The sequence below is a fragment of the Sapajus apella genome, unplaced genomic scaffold (assembly GCF_009761245.1).
Source record: "Sapajus apella isolate SASKATOON/1434 unplaced genomic scaffold, GSC_monkey_1.0 scaffold91, whole genome shotgun sequence".
Lineage (NCBI taxonomy): Eukaryota > Metazoa > Chordata > Mammalia > Primates > Cebidae > Sapajus > Sapajus apella.
Window position 1 is genome coordinate 6927570 of NW_022437031.1, and position 21819 is coordinate 6949388.

The window sequence follows — 21819 nt, forward strand, 5'->3', positions numbered from 1 at the left end:
TTGATCTTTTCAAAAAAACAGATCCTGGATTTATTGATTTTTTGAAGGGTTTTTTTGTCTCTATCTCTTTCAGTTCTGCTCTGATCTTAGCTATTTCTTGTCTTCTGCTAGACTTTGAGGTTTTTTGATCTTGCTCCTCTAGCTCTTTCAGTTTTGACGATAGGGTGTCAATTTTAGATCTCTCCTTGCTTCTCATGTGGGCACTTATTGCTATATATTTTCCTCTAGAAACTGCTTTAAATGTGTCCCAGAGATTCTGGTATGTTGTGTCTTCATTCTCATTGGTTTCGAAGATCATCTTTATTTCTGTCTTCATTTTGTTGTTTATCCAGTCAACATTCCAGAGCAAGTTGTTCAGCTTCCATGAAGCTGTGCGGTTCTGGGTTAGTTTTTGAATTCTGAGTTCTAACTTGATTGCACTGTGGTCTGAGAGACTGTTTGTTATGATTTCAGTTCTTTTGCATTTGCTGAGGAGTGATTTACTCCCAATTATGTGGTCAATTTTAGAGTAGGTGTAATGTGGTGCTGAGAAGAATGTATATTCTGTGGATATGGGGTGGAGAGTTCTGTAAATGTCTATTAGGTTTGCTTGGTCCAGGTCTGAGTTCAAGTCCTGGATATCCTTGTTAATTTTCTGTCTGGTTGATCTGTCTAATATTGACAATGCAGTGTTAAAGCCTCCCACTATAATTGTGTGGGAGTCTAAGTCTCTTTGTAAGTTATTAACAACTTGTCTTATGTATCTGGGTGCTCCTGTATTGGGTGCATATATATTTAGGATCGTTAACTCTTCTTGTTGCATTGATCCTTTTACCATTATGTAATGCCCTTCTTTGTCTCTTTTGATCTTTGTTACTTTAAAGTCTAATTTATCAGAGATGAGAATTGCAACTCCTCATTTTTTTTGCCCTCCATTTGCTTGGTAAATCTTCCTCCATCCCTTTATTTTGAGCCTTTGTGTATCCTTGCATGGGAGATGGGTTTCCTGGATACAGCACACTGATGGGTTTTGGCTTTTTATCCAATTTGCCAGTCTGTGTCTTTTGATTGGGGCATTTAGTCCATTTACATTTAGGTTTAATGTTATGTGTGAATTTGATACTGCCATTTTGGTGCTAGTTGGCTGTTTTGCCCATTAGTTGATGCAGATTCTTCATTGTGTTGATTCTCTTTACATTTGGCATGTTTTTGGAGTGGCTGGTACTGGTTGTTACTTTATATGTATAGGGCCTCTTTCAGAAGCTCTTGTAAAGCTGGCCTGATGGTGACTAAATCTCTGAGTACTTGCATGTTCCCAAAGGATTTTATTTTTCCTTCACTTATGAAACTTAGTTTGGCTGGATGGGAGATTCTGGGTTGAAAGTTCTTTTCTTTGAGGATGTTGAATATTGGCTCCCACTGTCTTCTGACTTGTAGGGTTTCTGCTGAGAGATCTGCTTTGAGTCTGATGGGCTTCCCTTTGTGGGTAACCTGACCTTTCTCTCTGGCTGCCCTTAGTATTTTCTCCTTCATTTTAACCCTGGTGAATCTGACAATTATGTGCCTTGGGGATGCTCTTCTTAAGGAATATCTTTGTGGTGTTCTCTGTATTTCCTGGACTTGAATATTTGCCTGCCTTGCTAGGTTGGGGAAGTTTTCCTAGATAATATCCGCAAGAGTATTTTCCAGCTTGAATTCATTCTCTTTGTTGCATTCAGGTACGCCTATCAAACGTAGATTAGGTCTTTTCACATAGTCCCACATTTCTTGGAGACTTTGCTCTTTCCTTTTTACCCCTTTTTCTCTATTCTTGCCTTCCCGTTTTATTTCATTGAGTTGATCTTCGACCTCTGATATCCTTTCTTCTGCTTGGTCAATTCGGCTGTTGATACTTGTGCATGCTTCACGAAGTTCTCATGTTGTGTTTTTCAGCTCCATCAATTCACTTATATTCTTTTCTATTTTGTCCATTCTCGTTAGCATTTCGTCAAATCTTTTTTCAAGGTTCTTAGTTTCTTTGCATTGGGTTAGAACATGTTCTTTAAGTTCACAGAAGTTTCTTACTACCCACCTTCTGAAGTCTGATTCTGTCATTTCATCATACTCGTTCTCCATCCAACTTTGTTCCCTTGCTGGTGAGGAGTTGTGATCCCTTGTAGAAGGAGAGGTATTCTGGTTTTGGGTGTTTTCATCCTTTTTGCGCTGGTTTCTTCCCATCTTTATGGATTTATCCGCCTGTCGTCTTTTTAGTTGCTGGCTTTCAGATTTGATCTCTGAGTGGATGTTCTATTTGTTGATGATGAGGTTATTTCTGTTTCTTGGTTTTCCCTCTGACAGTCTGGCCCCTCTGCTGTAGGTCTGCTGAGGTCCACTCCAGGCCCTGCTTGCCTGGGGATCACCTGCAGGAGCTGCAGAACAGTAAGTGTTGTTACCAGTTTTCTTCTTCTGCTATCTTTGTCCCAGAAGGATACCCGCCAAGTGTCAGTCTGATCTCTCCTTTATGAGGTGGCTCTTTGGATATACAGGGGTCAGGGAGCTGCTTGAGGAGACAGTCTGTTCTTTATAGGAGCTCAAATGCTGAGCTGTGAGCTCCGTTTTTCATTCAAAGCTACTGGGCAGGTATGTTTGGGTCTGCTGCAGCAGAACTCGTAAACCGCTTTTTGTTCCCAGGTGCTCTGTCCCAGGGATTTAGGGCTTTATTTATCAGTTTCCATTATGCTGCTACCTTCTTTTATTTTCCTTCAGAGTTGCCCTGCCCAGCAAGGAGGCAGCCTAGTCACTGTCTGCCTGTAGAGGCTTTGCTGAGCTGCTGTGTGCTCCGCCCAGCTGCTGAGTGAACTTCCCTGCAGTCCTGTTTGTTTAGGTGTAGTTAGAACTGCCTCGGCAATGGTGGCCTGCCTCTGTTAAGGCGGGGTCTCTCTGTAGTGGCGGGTTGCCTTGGCAATGGCAGGCTGCCTCAGCAATGGCAGGTTGCCTTGGCAAAGGCGGACTGCCTCAGCATTGGCTGACTACCTCTGTAGTTGCAGGCTGCCTTGGTAATGGCAGATGCCCCTACCCCACAGAGCTGGACCGTCCCGGGTTCAGCTGCACTTACTGTGATACTCTGAATCAAGAGAGTTTCTGATTGCTGTTCTTTTGTGGGCGTGGGACCAGCCGAGCCTGATCGCCTGGCTCCCTGCCTTAGAGCCTTTTTTTTTTTTTTAAGTTGGCGTTCCAGTTGCCTGTTGAAGAGGCACTGGGATCTGTGTGTTTTCCCATGTGGCGACTCACTGCGCTGGCTTAAACAGCAGCACTGAGATCCCTGGCACATTTTTTGCCCTGGAATCTACTGTCCTGGTTCCCTGTTCAGTCCCCTTTTTAAACAGATGAATAGGTGACTTCCCGTGGCTCCAGTCGGTAGCCAAAGGGGCACTCGGACCAGTGTATTTTGTACAGAGAACCGCTGCGCTGGGGCGCTGACAAAGCAGCCGCACGGGGCAAAGCAGCGGCACTGGCCGACACAGCCGCGCTGGCCGAAACAGCCGCGCTGGTGACCCATGGAGCTCCTCCGCCTGGGAATTTCCAAGTCTGTGGGCAAGGTGTCCAATCACCCTCTGCACTTTCACTGGGAGCTGCAATCCTGAGCTGTTCCTAAATGGCCATCTTGGATCCTGCCTCCATTTTAGAGATCTTTCACTTCTTTGGTTAAGTTTATTCCTTGGTATTTTATTTTATTTGTGGCCATTGTAAATGGGATTACTTTTTTTTTCTTTTTTTTTTTGAGACGGAGTTTCACTCTTTTTACCCAGGCTGGAGTGCAATGGCATGATCTCAGCTCACTGCAACCTCCACTTCCTGGGTTCAGGCAATTCTCCGGCCTCAACCTCCTGAGTAGCTGGGATTACAGGCATGTGCCATCATGCCCAGCTAATGTTTTGCATTTTTAGTACAGACAGGGTTTCACCATGTTGACCAGGATGGTCTCGATCTCTTGACCTCATGATCCACCTACCTCGGCCTCCCAAAGTGCTGGGATTACAGGCTTGAGCTACCGCGCTGGGCACTTTCTTAATTTCCTTTTCAAATTGTTTGTTGTTGACATATAGAAATGCTATGTTGATTTTTTTATCCTGCAACTTTGTTGAACTTGTTTATCAGTTCTAATAACTTTTTGGTGGAGTTTTTAGTTTTTTCCATATATAAGACCATTTCATCTGCAAATAAAGATAATTCAACTTCTTCCTTTCCAATTTGGATGCTCTTTGTATCTTTCTCTCGTCTAATTGCTCTACCTAGGATTTCCAGTACTATCTTGGATAACAGTGATGAAAGTGGGCTCTATAATCAGCAGGTGGAAAATATAGCCAGGCTTATGACATTCCCTTCAGGGTGGAAGCCTCCCTGGGCCCAGGCAGGTCTAAAGATGCCATCCAGGAGCCAGGGCATATAGTCAGGAAGCTTAGGAACATACTTGGTGCTCTATTATACTGTGGCTAAGCTGACAACCAAAGAGCAAGACAAAATCCTTCCCACTCTTTCTTCCTTTTTCCTCAAGCAGAAGAGTCTCGCCCTGTGGCTACCACTGCCTCAGGCCAATGGCAAGTACTGCCTAGCTATTGTCAGTGTTCACTCAAGGCCCAAGAGATCTTTAGTCAGCTTGTGGTGAATGCTGCCAGGCCTGGGACTCTTCCCTCAGGGTAGTTGGCTCCCCTCTGGCCAAGGGAATGTCCAGAAATGCCATTCAAGAGCCAAGGCCTAGAATGTGGGGTCCCAAGAACCCACTTGGTGCTCTACCCCGCTGTGGTTGAGCTGGGACCTAAGCTATAAAACAAAGTCCCTTTTACTCTTCCCTCTCCTTTTGCCAAGCAAGAGAATTCTCTCCTCATAGCAACCACAGTTGGGGATGTACTGGGTCACACCTGAAGCCAGCACAACTGAATCTCACACAAGGCCTGTGGAGAGTACTGCCTGGCTACCAATGCTGGTTTTTCAGGGGTCAAAGGCTCTTCAGTCAGCAGGTGATGGATTCTATCAGGACTGGATCCTTCCCTTCAAGGCAGCAGGTTCCCTTCTGAGCCAGGCTGTGTTTAGAAATGTCATCCAGGAGCCAGAGCCTGGAATGGGAGCCTTAGAACTCTGCCAGGTACCCTATTCTACTGTGGCTGAGCTGGTATCCAAGTTGCAAGACAAAGTCCTCTTTATTCTCTCCTCTCCTTTCCTCAAGAAGATGGACAGAGTCTCTCTTGGAGCTGTGATCTGCACTGCTTGTAGTTGAGGGAGGGGTGATGCAAGCACTCCCTTGGCCACCCCAGCTGATATGTCACTGGATAGCATGCATCCCAAGCCACTGTCTCCAAACCCAGCACAGCACCAGTACTTGCTCAGGAATTGCTGTCCTTGTGACCTAGACTGCCTTTCAAGTTTATTTAGAACCCCAGAGCACTTTAGCCTGCAGTGTTAGGGGTCACCAGAACTCGGGTTCCAACCACTGGGATGGATGATTCTCCGCTGGCTAGGGCTGGCCTAATGCTCCTTCTGTGGTTGCCACCTGAGTTCTGCCCCAGGTTGCTTTCCGCTGTGACAGGGCAGCACTGAGTTCCAATGCAAAGTCACAATCACTGTGCTCTCCCTCCTCAAAGTGCACAGATCCTGTCTGTGCTACATGGCCACTGTTGGGGAGTGGGTGAGAGGCGGCATAGGTGGCTTAAAACCATCTTTCCTACCCTCTTCAGTGCCTCTTTCCTTAATATGATGTTAAAACTAAGTACTATGATCACTTATCTGATTTTTGGTTCTTGTTAAGGTGCTTTTTTGTATGGATATTTGTTCAATTTGGTGTTCTGGCAATGGGGGATGATCACTGAAAGCTTTCATTTGGCCATCTTGCTCTACCTTCTCCACCTCTGTTTGCTTAATGTCATTTTAATGGGATCTTGGGAGAGAGAGGAGCTAAAATAGTTTGATTAGTCAGTTACCTTGATCCAATGACTATGTACTTGTTGAATTTTAATGTTTATATGGTTTCTGTGGATTTTTTGGAAAATATTTGTAATTAGGAGCAATTAGCTATGAACTGGACAAATCTACATTGTTTATCCATTTATAGAAATCAGAGGATTCATTAGAGTTAAAGCTCTGTGAAAGAGATTAGTATAAAGCAATGAAATCTAATTCTCCATTGCTCCATGGAGAGAAAAGTTTAGTCGCTAATACTAACAATCAAATAATGGATATGCATAAAATTGACTCTAATGAATAGGGTATTTTGCTATACTTCATTTCATTTGTTTATGTTTTATTCTAATTTCTTTTTGAGCAGGTGGCTCCATTGAGACACTATGCAAAATATTCGTGAGACAACACTCAGCATACTTTTTTCACTCACTTTCATGGTTATAAGCACAAGTCTGGAATTTTCCTCCAAGAAAATGGCATTTCCATAGACAAACCCTAATGCTGAATTCCAGTCAGTAGCCATATTGAAAAAAACTCTCTCAAGATATTTGTCTCTCAGTTTTACAGCCACTGAAATAGTATTGGCCTGCCATTATGTCACATAATGAATTATTTTTTGTATTTACCTTAAGGTAGGCCCTGGACACACTTGGACACATGAGGCCCTAAAATGCCAAGTTAAGAACATCATTGAAGATTTGGATTTGTCTAATCTCATAGTGGTCTTGCTGGTCTCGCAGTTTTCTTGCCAGTCCTTTTATGCCCTTGGTGATTCTAGTGTTGTAGGGTTTAAAATCCTCAATATGTGTCCCAGGACGTTTACTGTATTCCCCAATCCTCAGATTTGTTTCAGGCATTTGTTGTGGACTAAATCTCTGCTGATTAATCAGCCTGCCCCTAAGATACCTGTATCTTAAACTCTTCTTTGAATTCAACCTGCTATACTTATAGCTTATCTGCCTGACCTTTTCCTCTGAAGTTATTTACTGATCTTTTAGATCCACTTTCTGTACTCACATTCCTGTGACCCAGTCCTGGATTGATGGTCCACTGGCCACATATCTGCATTCATATCTTTGTTATCTACTGAAGCCCATGGGTTTATTTGGATCATTGTTTCTAGTCTTTCTTTCATTATCTGAGCCCTAGTTATAACAGTTGAACTCTAGTCTACAATGTATTTCAATATCAATTTCAACTGAATATCACTCATCTTTCCTTAAAATTTTTTCCACTACGTAATTTTCTGATAATATTTGGAACATTTTTGCCTTCTCACAATCAAGAGTCTTCTGTTTCTTAACTTGCTTCTTACTTGTATCCTATTCCCCTTCCCCAAGTTCTGACTGTTGCAACTCTCTTTACACTAACTACCTCTCTTTTTTTATTGCACTTTAGGTTCTGGGGTACATATGCAGAACATGCAGGATTGTTGCATAGATACATACATGGCAATGTAGTTTGCTGCCTTCATCCCTCCATCACCTATATCCATGTTATCTGTCCCCAACCTCCCTACCCCCTACTGCCCCTCCCCTATTCCCCCCAAAAATACCCCAGTGTGTGATGCTCCCCTCCCTGTGTCCATGTGTTCTCCTTGTTCAACACCTGCCTATGAATGAGAACATGTGGTGTTTGATTTTCTGTTCTTCTGTCAGTTTGCTGAGAATGATGGTTTCCAGGTTCATCCATGTCCCTACAAAGGACATGAACTCATCATTTTTTATGGCTGCATAGCATTCCATGGTATATATATGCCACATTTTCCCTGTCTGGTATATTATCAATGGGCATTTGGGTTGGTTCCAGGTCTTTGATATTGTAAACAGTGCCGCAATGAACATATATGTCTCATGTGTCTTTATAATAGAATGATTTTTAATCCTTTGGTTTATAATAGAACAATTTATAATCCTTTGGATGTATACCCAGTAATGGGATTGCTGGGTCAAATGGAATTTCTATGTCTAGGTCCTTGAGGAATTGCCACACTGTCTCCCACAATGGTTGAACTAATTTACACTCCCCCCAACAGTGTAAAAGTGTCCCTATTTCTCCACATCCTCTCTAGCATCTGCTGTCTCCAGATTTTTTAATGATAGCCATTCTAACTGGCATGAGATGGTATCTCAATGTGGCTTTGATTTGCATTTCTCTAATGACCAGTGATGATGAGCATTTATCCATATGTTTGTTGGCCTCATATATGTCTTCTTTTGAAAAGTGTCTGTTCATATCCTTCACCCACTTTTGAATGGGTTTGTCTATTGTTTCTTGTAAATCTGTTTTAGTTCTTTGTAGATTCTGGATATTGGCTCTTTGTCAGATGGGTAGACTGCAAAAATTTTTCCCATTCTGTTGGTTACTAGTCCACTCTAATGATTGTTTCTTTTGCTGTACAGAAGCTCTGGAGTTTAATTAGATCCTATTTGTCTATTTTGGCTTTTGTTGTCAATGCTTTTGTGTTTTAGTCATGAAGTCCTTGCCTATGCCTATGTCCTGAATGGTTTTGCCTAGGTTTTCTTCTAGAGTTTTTATGGTGTTAGGTCTTATGTCTAAGTCTTTAATTCATCTGGAGTTAATTTTAGTGTAATATATCAGAAAAGGGTCCAGCTTCTGCTTTCTTCACATGGCTAGCCAATTTTCCTAATACTATTTATTAAACAGGGAATCCTCTCCCCATTGCTTGTTTTTATCAGGTTTGTCAAAGATCAGATGGTTGTAGATGTGTGGCATTGCCTCCGAGGCCTCTGTTCTGTTCCATTGGTCTATATCTTGTTTTGCTACCAGTACCATGCTGTTTTGATTACTGTAGGCTTGTAGTACAGTTTAAAGTCAGTAGCGTGATGTCTCCAGCTTTCTTCTTTTTGCTTAGGATTGTCGTGGCTATGGAGCTCTCTTTTAGTTCCATATGAAGTTTAAGGTGGTTTTTTTCTGTTCTGTGAAGAAGGTCATTGGTAGCTTGATGGGGATAGCATTGAATCTATAAATTACATTGGGCAGTATGGTCATTTTCATGATATTGATTCTTCCTAACCACGGGCATGGAATGTTTCTCCATCTGTTTGTGTCCTCTCTTATTTCTTTGAGCAGTGGTAGTTCTCCTTGAAGAGGTCCTTTACATCCTTTTTTAGTTGTATTCCTAGGTATTTTATTCTCTTTGTAGCAGTTGTGAATGGCAGTTCATTCTTGATTTGGCTCTAAGTCTGTTATTGGTGTATAGGAATGCTTGTGATTTCTGCACATTGATTTTGTATCCTCAGACTTTCCTAAAGTTGCCTATCAGCTTAAGGAGATTTTGGGCTGAGATGATGGGGTCTTCTAGATATACAATCACGTCATCTGCATATAGAGACAATTTGACTTCCTCCTTTCCTAATTGAATATGCTTTATTTCTTTTTCTTGCCTTATTACTCTGGCTAGAACTTCCAATGCTACATTGAATAGGAGTGGTGAGAGAGGGCATCCTTGTCTAGTGCCAGATTTCAAAGGGAACAATTCCAGTTTTTGCCCATTCAGTATGATATTGGCTGTGGGTTTGTCATAAATAGCTTTTTATTATTTTGAGATACATTCCATCAATACCTAGTTTATTATTGAGAGTTTTTAGCATAAAGGGCTGTTGAATTTTGTCAAAGGCCTTCTCTGCATCTATTGAGATAATCGTGGCTTTTGTCTTTGGTTGTGTTTATGTGGTGGATTACGTTTATAGAGTTGCAAATGTTGAACCAGCCTTGCATCCCGGGATGAAGTCTACTTGATCGTGATGAATAAGCTTTTTGATGCACTGTTGCAATCAGTTTGCCAGTATTTTATTGAAGATTTTTGCATCTATGTTCATCATACATATTGTCCTGAAGTTTTATTTTCTTGTTGAGTCTCTGCTGGGTTTTGGAATCAGGATGATGTTGGTCTCATAAAATGATTTGGGAAGGATTCCTTCTTTTTTGATTGTTTGGAATAGTTTCAGAAGGAGTGGTACCAGCTCCTCTTTGTATGTCTGGTAGGATTCAGCTGTGAATCCATCTGGACCTGGGCTTTTTTGGTTGGTAAGCTATTAATTGCTGCCTCAACTTCAGCCCTTGTTATTGCTCTATTCAGGGTTTCAACTTCTTCCTGGTTTAGGCTCGTGAGGGTGCAAGTGTCCAGGAATTTATCCATTTCTTCCAGGCTTACTGGTTTATGTGCACAGAGTTGTTTGTAATAATCTCTGATAATGGTTTGAATTTCTGTCGAATCTGTGGTGATATCCCTTTATCATTTTTCATTGCATCTATTTGATTCTTCTCTCTTTTCTTTTTTATTAATCTGGCTACAGGTCTGTCTATTTTGTTCATCTTTTCAGAAAACCAGCTCCTGGATTTACTGATTTTTTCAAGGGTTTTTTTCTATCTCTATCTTCTTTAGTTCTGCTCTGATCTTAGTTATTTCTTATCTTCTGCTAGCTTTTGAGTTTTTTTGATCTTGCTCCTCTAGCTCTTTCAATTTTGATGATAGGGTGTCGATTTTAGATCTTTCCTTGCTTCTCATGTGGGCATTTATTGCTATATATTTTCCTCTAGACACTGCTTCAAATGTGTCCCAGAGATTCTGGTACATTGTGTCTTCGTTTTCATTGTTTTTGAAGAATATCTTTATTTCTGCCTTCATTTCATTGTTTATCCTGTCAATATTCAAGAACAAGTTGTTCAGTTTCCATGAAGTTGTGCGGTTCTGAGTTAGTTTCTTAATCCTGAGTTCTAATTTAATTGCACTGTGGTCTGAGAGACTGTTTGTTATGATTTCCATTATTTTGCATTTGCTGAGGAGTGATTTACTTCCAATTATGTGGTCAATTTTAGAGCAGGTGCAGTGTGGTGCTGAGAAGAATGTATATTCTGTGGATTTGGGGTGGAGATTTCTGTAGATGTGAATTAGGTTTGCTTGGTCCAGATCTGAGTTCTAGTCCTGGATATCCTCATTAATTTTCTGTCTTGTCGATCTATCTAATACTGACAGTGGAGTGTTAAAGTCTCCCACTATTATTGTGTGGGAGTCTAAGTCTCTTTGTAGGTCATTAGGATCTTGCTTTATGCATCTGGGTGCTCCTGTATTGGGTGAGTATATATTTAGGATCATTAGCTTTCTTGTGACATTGATCCTTTTACCATTATGTAATGTCCTTCTTTATCTCTTTTGATTTTTGTTGTTTTAAAGTCTATTTTATCAGAGACTAAGATTGCAACTCCTGGTTTTTTTTTGTTGTTTTTTTTTTTTTTTTTTTTTTTGCTCTCCATTTACTTGGTAAATCCTCCTCCATCCCTTTATTTTGAGCCTATGTGTGTCCTTGCATGTGAGATGGATTTCCTCCATGCAGCAAACTGATGGGTTTTGACTTTTTATCCAGTTTGCCAGTCTGTGTCTTTTGATGGGGGCATTTAGCCCATTTACATTTAAGGTTAATATTGTTATGTGTGAATTTGATCCTGCCATTTTGATGCTAGCTCATTGTTTTGCCCATTGGTTGATGCAGTTTCTTCATTGTGTCAATGCTCTTTACCATTTGGTACGTTTTTGAAGTGGCTGGTACTCGTTGTTCCTTTCTACGTTTAGTGCTTCTTTCAGGAGCTCTTGTAAGGCAGGCCTGGTGGTGACAAAATCTCTCAGCAATTGCTTGTTGATAAAGAATATTATTTCTCCTTCGCTTATGAAACTTAGTTTGGCTGGATATGAAATTCTAGGTTGAAAATTCTTTTCTTTAAGGATGTTGAATATTGGCCCCCACTCACTTCTGGCTTGTAGGGTTTTTGCTGAGAGATTCACTGTGAGTCTGATGGGCTTCCCTTTGTAGGTAACCTGACCTTTCTCTCTGGCTGGACTTAGCATTTTTTCCTTCATTTCAACCCTGGTGAATCTAACAATTATGTGCCTTGTGGTTGCTCTTCTTGAGGAATGTCTTTGTGGTGTTCTCTGTATTTCCTGGACTTGAATGTTGGCCTGCCTTGCTAGGTTGGGGAAGTTCTCCTGTATAATATCCTGAAGAGTGTTTTCCAGCTTGGCTTCATTCTCTTCGTCACATTCAGGTACACCTATGAAACCTAAATTAGGTCTTTTCACATAATCCCATTTTTCTTGGAGGCATTGTTGATTTCTTCTCACTCTTTTTACTCCAATCTTGCCTTCTAGTTTTATTTCACTGAGTTGATCTTTGACCTCTGATATCCTTTCTTCTGCTTGGTCAATTTGGCTGTTGAAACTTGCGTATGCTACATGAAGTTCTCGTGTTGTGTTTTTCAGCTCCATCAATTCATTTATATTCCTCTCTAAGCTATTTATTCTCATTAGCATTTCGTCAAACCTTTTTTCAAGGTTCTTAGTTTCTTTGCATTGGGTTAGAACATGTTCTTTTAGCTCAGAGAAGTTTGTTATTACCCACCTTCTGAAGCCTGTTTCTGTCAATTCATCAGATTCATTCTCCATCCAGTTTTGTTCCCTTGCTGGTGAGGAGTTGTGATCCCTTGGAGGAGGAGAGGCTTTCTGGTTTTGGGTGTTTTTATCCTTTTTGCACTGGTTTCTTCCCATCTTTGTGGATTTATCTACCTGTGGTCTTTGTGATTGCTGACTTTCAGATGGGGTCTCTGAGTGGACGTCCTTTTTGTTGCTGATGAAGTTATTTCTTTCTGTTTTCTAGTTTTCCTTCTAACAGTCAGGCCCCTCTGCTGTAGGACTGCCAGAAGTCCATTCCAGACCCTGCTTACCTGGGAATCACCTGTAGCAGCTGCAGAACAGTCAGGATTGCTGCCAGTTTCTTCTTCTGTTATCTTTGTCCCTGAAGGATACCTGCCAGATATCAGCCTGAGCTCTCCTTTATGAAGTGCCTCTTTTGATATATGGGGGTCAGCAAGCTGCTTGAGATGACAGTCTGTCCCTTATTGGAGCTCAAATGCTCAGCTGTGAGCTCTGTTGTTCCATTCAGACATGCTGGACAGGTATGTTGAAGTCTGCTGCAGGAACTCATAACCACCATTTTTCCCACGTGCTCTGTCCTGGGAAGGTGGGGCTTTATTTGTAAGTTCCTGTCATTCTGCTGCCTTTTTTCAGAGATGCCCTGCCCGGAAAGCAGGTATCCTAGTCACAATCTGCCAGCAGAGTTGTGGCTGAGCTGCCATGGGCTCTGCCCAGCTGCTGTGTGAACTTCCTTTCAGTTTTGTTTATAGAGGTATATTTAGAACTGCCTCGGTAATGACGGTTTGCCTCATTAATGGTGGACTGCCTCTGTAATTGTGGATTGCCTCAGTAATGGTGGACTGCCTCGGTAGTGGTGGACTGCCTTGGTAATGGCAGATGCCCTTCCCCCAGCAGAGCTGGACCATCCTGTGTCCAGTTGCACTTGCTGTGAAACTCTCAATCCAGAGTGTTTCCGAATGCTGGTCTTTGTTGGGGTGGGACCCGTGGAGCCAGATCACCTGGCTCCCTGTTTCAGCCCCCTTTTTTTTTTCAGTTGAATCGGTGGCTCTGTCTCCCAGGTGTTCCAGGCACCAGTTGAAACGGCTGCCCAGATTTGTGTGAGTTTTTGTGCAGAGACCCACTGCACCAGCTGAAACAGCCATGCTGGAAACTCATGGCGCTTTTCAGCCCGGGAATCTCCTGGTCTCTGGGCAGTAATAGCTCATTTGGAAATGTGGTGATCACTCACTCTCTGCGTTGTTCTCGCTGGGGACTGCACTCCAGAGCTGTTCTTATTCGGCCATCTTGGATCCCTCCGCTTGGCTTTTTCAACAACCTCGCTTTTATTCTTCCTTCATATTTATCTTGAATGTTGTGGTCAGATGTGGTTTAGGGGTAGTTTATGTGGTTTAAGTCTCCATTGGGAGCAGAATGAATTTCATAGAATACTATTAATAGTGAAATTTTGGACAAGGAGAAAAAAATCCTAGCTTAAATGTATTGAACAGGCAATCTCAATTTAGTCATGATGCTACTCTAACTTGTGCTAGTCCAGCTTCATAAAGATAAACTGCAACATCATTATCAAATGTTCAAGAGCCATTTAACAATTCATAATTAAGAGGTTGTATCTGAGCTAGTGTTTTCTGAATCCAGAGCTCATCTAATTTGTGAGCTACTCACAAATGATAGCCTTTAGTGATTTTCAGGTACCACAAGTGGAAGAGTATGTTTTTCTCTTTACGTGCCAAAGCACTTTTCACTTTAGAAGTATGAGGTATTACAAAATAAATAAGCACACACTCCCAAGGGAAGGCAGTGTCATCCAGTATATATTGTTGCCCTTCCTTTTATTCAAAGACGTCACTACTGATCTCATCCACTCTTATGGGGAGCAAAGACTAAATCTTCAACCAAAAGTCCTTTCTATATGACATACATACAAACCGTTTTTTGATTTGTGTCTGCAGCTGCTACATGTAGAGCCTGTTACTGTCTGTATTTCTGTGTTTGACTTGTGGTCAGCTGAAAGCATTTGCTCAAAAAGAGTTTCTAAATTCCATATTGTTGCATTCCAAGCTGGTCTCTGCTGCTGTTTTCCCCAGCCACCCACAGCTATGTTAATGTAATTTGAAACTATGCTTTAATACATCCTTTGGAGTATTTATTATGCCACCCCTGCTTGGGGTTATGCCGTAAAGCTACCATACCAAAGATACTTGGGTTTCCTTCTGCCATTGCATCTCTACACATGTCAGCAAGGAACAGTGATTTAATGCTGATAGACCAGCTGACTTCCAGAATCTCAGTAGTAGTCATCCCCTCTTTCCATTTTACATTAAGCACGACTCTGATTCACAGTAAAACAGTTCAACAAGGTAGATGTGATGTCTGTGCTGGGTGTAAATTTCAAAGTAATACAAAAGCTGAACCCAACTTATATTTTCCGTTAATGAGGATCAATTCAGTAAGCTTTTAGTTTTTCAGCTCTGTTCTGGATGTTAGGAATCAAGCTGAACCTAGGAAACAAAAGGTCAGGACAGTGGTCCATTTTCCCCCTGTGCATTAATAGTTTTGTGTTTCTAATAACTCATCTTGCTCTTTGATGCATACCTTAAGTACATTTCATCCTGTCCAGAGGATAAGTCCACACTGGTTCTGGATCCAGAAATATACTTGCCATTGGGGAGCTTACTACCTATGAGGGAAGAAAAATTGCTATTAAGATATATAAAGCATTATTTGATAAATGTTAGGGGATCTGTTCTGCTCCAAAATGGGATCTAAGAAAAGCCAGAGATTGAACTAGTCTGTAGTACAATTTCACACTGGTGCCATTCCATGATAATCTTCCCAAGTAAAAATACTTTTTTTATTTTCCTTTCTGCTTTGTAATTGCTTGCATTTTGGGGCAGTAATTTTTAAGTCAAACTGCCTAGGAAGCAGAATTCAGTGACTGCTTCTAGCTCTATGTGATGAAAAAATGTTGGTTGTGTTTAGCTTCCATGCTTAGTCTTACTCCACAATTTCAGTCGTCCTCTGACATATCTACAAGACATGGTAATCCCTGGCACTCACATCAGAGATGTCCAAGATGATCGTTTCATTTGGCATTTGGTCTGATTGCTACCACCTCCACCCCACTGGTGACAGCTCCCACAGGATGCTGTGATCAGTGTTGAATGTCCCCATTTTCTCACTCCCAGGAGTTGACACACTCTGTTCAGCAACCAGCACATACTATGTTTCTGTTCTTGTCACACTGTTTTTGAAACTTTACTATCTTCTATTATGTAGTGCTATCACTGCCACAAAGATATACAAGATTATTTTTATGTTGTTTGTCTATGTATATTAAAGACAGTTTCTAGTTCAGTGCCTTCCACATGGTAAGCACTCAGTGTTTGTTCAGACAACAACACCGTGAACGACCTTCCAGAGCTTTTGTTGACAATCACAGCATGTCAAGTTAAGGGTTCTTATGATTAAAAGTGCATTCAATGCCATCTTTTGTATTTATTTAATATCTATGACATATCCATCATGGATATGTACCAATGAAGCAACTCTGTTTCACTCATTGGTGCCAGGATGCTCACATCTTGCTATATTGAAATCACTTAGAGATTTGTTGACTGTTTCAGGGCATAAATGATTTAATTTATTTGAAGGTCCCTGCTGATTGCTCATGGATGATGATGGTGACGGCAGTCGTTGCAATAAGAAAAATAGATTTTATATTCAACAACATTGAAAGAGAAATCATTTTGAAAAATAATAGGTGATTTGCTGATTTTAAAGAGCCTGGTATGTACCTGCCTCCTCTTGAGGGACATGAAGTACCAATTTCATAAATAGATTAGCTCTGGGAATGATAGAAGAAAAGGTGAAAAAACACTAGCTATACAAGACCCTAATTTTACCCAGAAGAAAAAAGAGGGCTTTGCTTCTTTAGTCTAAAGGTAATGAACTGGTTGATAAATGAAAAATACAGCTGTTTCTCAAAGTTTAGTTCAAGGATTGGGTGCATCAGAATCCCCTAGTGAGCAAGTTGAAAAGTCAGATTCTAGGGTCCCACTTCAAACTGACTCTAAATTTGGGAAGGGGAAGGCCTGGGATTCTGCATTTTGACACTCTTGCTTAGTGATTATGATGTACACTGAAGTTTGAGAACCACTGACCTATAGGGTATCTCATTCTTAGGATCCCTTTGATTTGATTCCTGCGAGTCGTGTATTGAATCTTTAGTGTACGTCTCCATGATGGATCCCAAAAACTAGACCCAATTAGAGTCAAAAAAATCTTGGCTTTAAGGAATGGATTGGTGATAGATAGTCCGCTCTCTGGTTTAAGTTTGTCCCTTCCAAAATGTAGGTGTTGCCAATATGGTGATATTAAGAGGTGAGGCCATTAGATGTGATTAGGCCATTAGGGCTCCTGCCTTGTGAATAAGATTAAGGCCTTTTAAAAAGAGGCTTCATGCAGTATTCAGCTCTCTCTCCCTTCTGCCTTCCATCATGTGAGTACACAGTGTTCCTCTCCTCTAGAGAATGCAACAACAAGATGCCATCTTGGAAGCAGAGAGCAGCCCTCACTTCATAATCAAACCTGTTGGCACCTTGTTCTTGGAATTTCTAGCCCCCAGAACTGTGAGAAAATAAATTTATCTTCTTTATAAGATACTGAATTTCAGGTATTTCATTAAAACAACATGAACAAAGACAATGTAATTATTCTTTCAACAGAGTGAGATTTATTAGGGTCTATTATGCACCAGGCCCAGGGCTAGGCACTAGCTATACAAAAATGGATGCATGACCCCTTCCCTAAAGAGACTTATGAGTATTTTCTATGAATTATCTAGTACAATCAAGGACATTAGCCATGAAATAGAAAATGAATTAAATTTATTCTATGTCATTGTACAAAAAATAATTTTGTGGGTTTAGACATATAAAAAATATGTTTGTAGCAGTATCTGGAGAGTCACTAGCAATAATGGATGTATCCCCCATGTCTCACTGTTAACAAATTGTTTCCAGCTGATATCCCTGTAATCTGCAGGTGCTGTTTACCATGTAATTTTATCATAGGAAACAAGGGTGTAATCACTTAATAAAGTGTAAAGAATTAGATTTTTTTCCCCTTGAGCAAAATGCCTGACTGTGGCCAACATTCCTGATGCCTCCTACCTTGTGCTGTAGGAAAACAATATTCTAAAAGAGAAGGCTGTTTTGTTCACATCCTGCAACTTGCCTCTGGAGGCTATGCTAATGAATGCAAAACTCAAGCTAGAATTCCAGACATTTTGTATGAGCAGACACTGATTTTTGTCTTTACCATTATACAGAGGATAGTTTTCCCTTCTACCTCTGAGATACAAAAAAGGGATAGGGAATCTCTCATTTTAAACAGTGTTTTTGTGTTGTTTTCTTCTGATTTTTATTGAACAAATAGAAACTATGTATATTAGTCCATTTTCATGCTGCTGGTAAAGACATAACTGAGACTGGGCAATTTACAAAAGAAAGGGGTTTAACTGGACTTACACTTTCACGTGACTGGGGAAGCCTCACAATCATGGCAGAAGGCAAGGAGGAGCAAGTCACGTTTTACATGGATGGCAGCAGGCAAAGAGAGAGAGCTTGTGCAGGTGAATTACTCTTTATAAAACCATCAGATTTCATGAGACTTATTCACTATCATGAGAACTGTAGGGAAAGAATTGCCCCCAGGATTCAGTTGCCTCCCATAGGTTCCCTCCCACAACACATGAGAATTCAAGATGAGATTTGAGTGGGGACACAGCCAAACCATATAACTATGTTCAAGGCATTTTCATATACAGGCAGGCAGTTCTCTTCATGAACACTTAACTTATGAATGTCCCACATTCATCAACAACCTCTCTTGAGGGACTTTGAACTACTCTTACTACTCATGGAAGGTGGAGTTGTTTCTGCTGTCTGCAGAAGTTTGTTTCTCCCTCAACCCTCCTCTTCTGGGGGCTCGAGTTCTCACAAGCTCCTATTAGACCCTTAGAATAGTTAATACATGAGCCCTTTTCCTACTGCCACCACTAGGACACAGGAAGGTGCTAGAGCCCCTGGCAGAACTCCCATAGGAGCTGAGCCCATGAGGGAGCACAACAAGTATGAGGGAATCTCTGGAATTGTAATTGGTAATGGTGGGGAGGTTCTTCCTTTGCATTTCAAAAATCTCTTTTCCTAGAAATAGCATTATGCTTAATAACCTACCCATGTAGAACTTGGGTATATGACAAATTCACCTATCTAGACCACAGCCAGAAATCAAGTGGTAAACAAATGGCTTCTAAGCCACTGGAGAATATGCATCTGACTTATTGGAAAAGCCATTCAAAACCACACTCATTGCCCATTTATTTTATCTGTACATGAGTCTAATTAGTTTTAACTAAATGTCAAGCCTGTAGCAGATTATAAGCAGCAAATCTGAAGGGACTGGGAAAGATGTTACAGGTAGGTAAAGTGAAATCTGATAGTTGACAGTAAGGTAAAAGATGAAATAACATTAAAAAGAAGTTTAAGCACTCAGAAAACAATTACAATGAAACAGTACTTCACATCTACCAGAATGGTGGATTAATTAAAAATACTGACAGTACCAAGTGTTGGTGCAGATGCAGAGCACTGGGACTCATACATTGTTGGTAAGCATTTAAAATGGTACAGTCACTCTGGAAAATAGTTTGGCAGTTTCTTACAACAAATATCATATAACCCAGAGGTTCTACTCCTAGGTGTTTAACCAAGAAACATGAAAACATAGGTCTACACAAAGACTTGTACATTAATGTTCATATTAGCTTTATTTATAATAGCCCCAAACTAGAAACAACACAAATGTCCATCAATGGCAGAATTCATAGAAAAAATGTGATAGAGCCATACAGTGAAATACTACTACTCAGCATTAAGAAGGAATGAACTAGTGATACATCCAACAACATGGATGAATCTCACTGACATTATGTTGAATGAAAATTCCTATTCATTCATACATATGAAAAATTATAATGGATGGTTCTAGTCTAGAACAGGAAAAACTAAGCTACTATGATGGAAATCAGAGTAGTAGTTGTCTCAGGGTCGGGGGCACTGGAGAATGACTGGAAGGGGCCCAAGGGAAAATTTTAGGAGGTGATAGAAATCTCGATTTATCTTGATTTGGGTGGTGGTTACAAAAGTGTGTGCATTTGTCAAATCTCTTAGACCAGTTTGCTTAAAATTTGTGCATTTTATTGTATGTAAATTATATTTCAAATTTTTATAAGGTACAAAAATTTCAAAAGGGAAAACTCATTCAGAAGATCCCCTGCTGCAAGATCTAAGACTAAATTCCTTAACATGATCTGGCTCTTATTTAATACTCCTTGGCTTATTTCTCACCATTCCTTCTCACCTCCTACCACTTATTCTAAGCTACTTGTAGTTCCAAAAATTGTTATTCTTTCTTTTTCCTCTGAACCTTTAAACACAGTGCTCCCTTTCCCTGGAATTCCTTTTTCATTTTCCATTTATCACTAAATCCTTGACATCTTTTAGGATTCACAGAGGTAGCACCTCCTCCAAGAAGACTTGTCCACTTTCAGTTTGTGTTAGATGCATGCCCTCTTGCTCCCAGAGAACTTGAAGCTCCTCTCTATCAAGGCATGTATTGCTCTATAATTGTGATCATTAAAAAACCCTCAAAACCATAGTGCACTGAGGTCATTTAATGTACAGGAAAATAGTAGTCCTCACGTATTCAGTAAGCCCTGAATTAAATCACATATTATAAACTAATTTCTTTTTTATTGCATTATATTAGGCCCTATCATGTACTTTAATATTCACAGACACTGAAGTAAATACTGTTATTACTGGGGTTTTTTTTTTTTTTGTTTTTTAGCTTTTAAGTTCAGGGGTACATGTGCAGGATGTGCAAGTTTGTTACATAGGTAAATGTGTATCCTGGGCATTTGTTATACAGATTATTTCATCACCCAGGTATTAAGCCTAGTATCCATTTGTTATTTTTCCTGATCCTCTCCCTCCTCCCAACTTCTACCCTCCAATAGGCCCCAGTGTGTGTTGCCCGTACCATGCATCCATGTGTTCCCATCACTTAGCTCCCACTTATAAGTGAAAACATGCCATATTTTGGTGTTCTGTTCCTGCATTCGTTTGCTAAGGATAATGACCTCCAGCTCCATCCATGTACCTACAAAGGACATGATCTCATTCTTTTCTATGGCTGCATAGCTGAAGCAAGTTTCAGCACTCAAAGTTATCAAGAAAACTCTTCTATCCAAGATGATTTGTAGAGTTGCAAATGATTGAGATTTTATTATAAACAGCAGTTTAGTTTTATACTATTATTAGTACATTAGCTTATTTATATTGTGAGTTAAGTAACTTTCTGTGGGCTTATCAGGAAAATTAGCCAGACTTTATTATGTTGACTGTATGAGAAAATGCATTTTTATATTCCAATCAAGTAACTCAAAAATACTACTCAGTTGAATGATGTGAAATTGTTGATTGATATTCAACCATTTTTGACAAAAATGGCAGTTTATCTTGAAATGCAATCCTGTTGACAAGATAGAAATTAACCTGCACATTGATTTACCAATTTTATATTTAATACATTAATGTATCCTTCAAGACACTAATCCTACACCTTAAGGATATTGAGTAAATCACAGAATTTTTAAGAAAGTTTGTGTAGAATTAGGGCTTTCTTGAGTCAAACCCATTTTTTTTCACTTAATCAGAGATGGAGCAGACATTAGGACTCTGGAATTGTTTATTTTTTTAACTGATAATAGAATGAAAATGCAGATTCATTTGTTCTTTTTAGACCCCAAATTATCTAACCATTCTATTTTGAAGATTAAGTCAATAATAATAGTAATAGCAAACATTTATTAAGTGCATACTACATGCTAAGTACTGTTCTAACTCTACAACTGTTTTGTGAGCAGAGTACTATTATTATCCCTATTTACAGATGAGGAAACTAAAGCTTAAGTAAATTGTTTAAGGTTACACAGCTAGTAAGTGGCAGAGTTGGCATTAGAATCACTCAATCCTACTACTGTGTTTACTGTTTACCTCAAGCATGTGGTTTTACCACAATAAAGCACTAATGCTAAAAGATTATAATTTGATTCAGCAAGTATATATTTAAGCTATGATTATTAGTAAAGCCAGACCCATTCGCATATGAAACGTATTATATTACTATGAAAGATCATTATAAGACATTAGAGGACCAAGTACCAAAATTAGTCTTACAGACCACAAGTGCTATAGAAAACTTGGAAGGGGAGAAAGTAATTGTGTGCTTTGTCATGATTAACTCCCAGAACAGCATTGACATAAATGATACCTCAATATTGGATGTACAGCATTTTGGGAACAAACCAAAATTATATCACAAATAGGAATATG

The 21819-nt window shown here is 40.1% G+C and overlaps 1 protein-coding gene and 1 long non-coding RNA gene across 5 annotated transcripts in view; one reads left to right on the plus strand and one right to left on the minus strand.

The window, feature by feature from the left end:
• EDA (ectodysplasin A) overlaps positions 1-21819 on the plus strand; it is a 429191-nt gene that overhangs the window by 326154 nt on the left and 81218 nt on the right. The gene's annotated exons all lie outside the window — the stretch shown is intronic.
• LOC116535060 lies at positions 4172-21366 on the minus strand. Its single transcript, XR_004262026.1, has 3 exons — positions 21356-21366; positions 18267-18270; positions 4172-4296 (listed from the first exon to the last, which is right to left on the minus strand). It is a non-coding gene; the product is annotated as an uncharacterized LOC116535060 (long non-coding RNA).